The sequence below is a fragment of the Zingiber officinale genome, chromosome 3A (genome assembly GCF_018446385.1).
Source record: "Zingiber officinale cultivar Zhangliang chromosome 3A, Zo_v1.1, whole genome shotgun sequence".
NCBI classification, from domain to species: Eukaryota; Viridiplantae; Streptophyta; class Magnoliopsida; order Zingiberales; family Zingiberaceae; genus Zingiber; species Zingiber officinale.
The window spans coordinates 84,364,726-84,367,453 of record NC_055990.1 but is presented as its reverse complement, the minus strand read 5'-3'; the positions used below and the strand labels follow the sequence as shown (position 1 = coordinate 84,367,453).

Sequence of the window (2,728 nt, the reverse complement as noted above, 5' to 3'; positions counted from 1 at the left end):
ATAAGAATATTTTCCTTGGAAAAAGACATTGTCGATGACGTGGAGAAGTTTTAATAATATCTTAACTAGGAAACAGAAGTTTAGTAGCCATAGCATTTGAAGAAAATAAATAAAAAATAATACAAATATAACTTACATGGTATGTAAAGTTGCTGAGAAATTTGACATGGTAACTCCTGGAATTTGTCCCTCAAGCCTGTTCCTGTCTAATCGTAACTCTACAAGATTCTTCAACTTACCAAGTTCTGGAGGTATCTTACCAGTCAAACCATTGGAATGAAGATCTCTAAAAAGAGATGAAAAAGGGAAGCCAATTAACGCAAATTAGCCACCAAATTCACTAGCGTTCAAAATCCAAGCAGTGATTACTTCGTACAATTTTGTGACGGCAGTTAACTCTCCAAGCATAGGAGGTAGGACCAATGAGTCTATTTACACTCAAATCTAACAAAGTAAGGTTCTTCAGCATCCCTATTTCCATTGGAATTCCACCTAAAAGCAAGTTATTTCCCAAATACCTACAGAATGGCAGCTAATCTTCAAAGGAAGGCACGTAACACGAAGAACTAGGTCACAAGAAACAAAACCACAAACGGGCATAAATGGACTAATGTGGTGCTTAATTCCTCAAGATGATTGTAATTTCAAAGTTAACAAGGGAAATTTTTAACGAATATTAGTGCAGAACATGTAAAAGAATTATCACTGCAGGATATGACCAGTGAAAAATAGAAGAGTGAGTTGTGAAGTACCTTGTAATATGACCACTGAGTCTGATCTCCAACTTTGTAAGAAAGAGGATTATCACTGCAGAATGCATGGTTAGCAGTAGAGAGGTAAAAAACCCCCATTACGGGGCCAGATGATGTCGATAAATAGCATGCATATGACTTCTTGAGTTTCTCTCCTGGAAGTTTCTCAAAAGTCTTATGAAATACCTTTTCATAGCCTCCTTCACTTATGACTTTAGTTGTCTGAGCAATCCTCCACATGGCTGCATCGGTAATGCTAGGGCCAGTTTTCACTAATCAAGAAGGATTATTAGAGAAAAAAAACAACATAGAAAGGTAAACATAAGCAGGCATAGCAATTGTCAGAGAAAGGATGATGATCACTGGAACAAGTGTTCATGAATGAGATCTGAGAAGATCAACTTTTCAGATCTCAGGGGAAAAAAAGTCTTTCACTTACAATGCTGCCAAAAGTTCCCGGCCAAATCCTCTTGCTACGGAGGTGTGCTTTAAAAAGAGCCGCAAGTGAGAGAGTCCAGAACAACCCTTTCTTGCTGGCTCGATGGAGAGGAAAAGGAAAAATAGCTAGGGTTCGGGAATGTGAAGGAGAAAACACAGCGCCGAAAAGATATTCGGAGAGAGGGAAAGTAAAACTGTGCGCGAGGGGGGAAATACCAAAATCAAATACAACGGTTTTATCAAAACTGTTGTCGTAGCCCCTAAAAACGCGCTTAAAGACAACGGTTTAGAAAACCGTTGTAAAAAGTGTTGTTGCTTTAAAAAAAAATCACTCAATGACAATAGTTTTCACAAAACCGTTGTCTTTTATATTTAATGGGAGTTCAAAGACAACGGTTTTGTCAAAAACCGTTGTCTTTGATCAAATTCACAACGGTTTCTCTTAAAACTGTTGTCTTTGAGGTGTTGTCTTTTAACGCTTTTGTTGTAGTGAAAGTCTTTGACCAAATGCATCACATGTTAAGAGTATGGGACTCTTATACACATATATAAGTAATTTGAATTCATAAATGAGGAAGCATTATTGGGCTAAGTGTGACATAGTCAGCCTAGTAGGGGAAGACAAATAGACCATGTCTTAAACTAAGTGGATATAAGATGAGTGAAAGGAATGAGGCATAACTCACTGTAACTATTGAAGGGTTCAAAATTAATTCTAAGATCAACTATGATTTTTCAGTTAATTAGGGATCATGATGTACTACTAGGTATCACTCATGATCATTCCATAATTAAGTAGTTAATTATGGACAACTAAGATAAACTAGGAACCTATTGGGTCACACACACTATGAGTCTCTAAAAAATGTAAAACAAGTTAGAAAATAGGACTATCATATTAAGAGATAAATGTTTATTGTTTGGTTGAACTATACATAAGACAAATATGCAAATATTTATCGAAAAAGAAGCACGGATGGGCCACATCTCTTATGAAAAAATTGGACCCTATTTAGTTTAATCATGAACCAATTTGGTTTTGCCATGAACCAACTTGATTTAGTTGTGAACCAAACCAATGGGCTAACTTTTAGTTAAGGCATAATGAGTTGGATTTGGGCTTTCTAATCCAACTAATTAAAGGGAACCATATATTGAGATAGTTAAAAGAGAATTAATATACAAATTCATTATTGGATTGATTAGGTTTTGAACATCTAAACCCAATACCTCTCTCTCCCTCCCCTCTCTCTTGTCATTGACCACAAGAAGAGGGTCTCCTCTTGTTACCGTGAACCACCCAAAGGAAGAAGATCTTCCTTTTGCTTCTTCTTCCTCTTCTTGATCCTTCTCCTTCACTTGTATCTAGTACCTTCTGAAGGTGAAGCTTGCTCTCTTGGAGTTGTCTTGAAGAGCTCAGCGTGGATACGAATAGAGGTGAGGTTCGATAATGTCACAAAAGGTTGATGCCCTTCTTGTTACCGGTCATCCATAAGGTATACCTAGAATAATTATTATTCGATTTCATTTTATTTTAT

General features: G+C 36.7%; 1 long non-coding RNA gene across 1 annotated transcript; it reads right to left on the bottom strand.

Moving 5' to 3' along the window:
* Positions 1 to 749: 749 nt before the first annotated feature.
* LOC122053868 lies at positions 750 to 1,228 on the bottom strand. The gene is made up of 3 exons (XR_006132416.1): positions 1,192 to 1,228; positions 939 to 1,024; positions 750 to 807 (listed from the first exon to the last, which is right to left on the bottom strand). It is a non-coding gene; the product is annotated as an uncharacterized LOC122053868 (long non-coding RNA).
* Between the last annotated feature and the right edge of the window lie 1,500 nt (positions 1,229 to 2,728).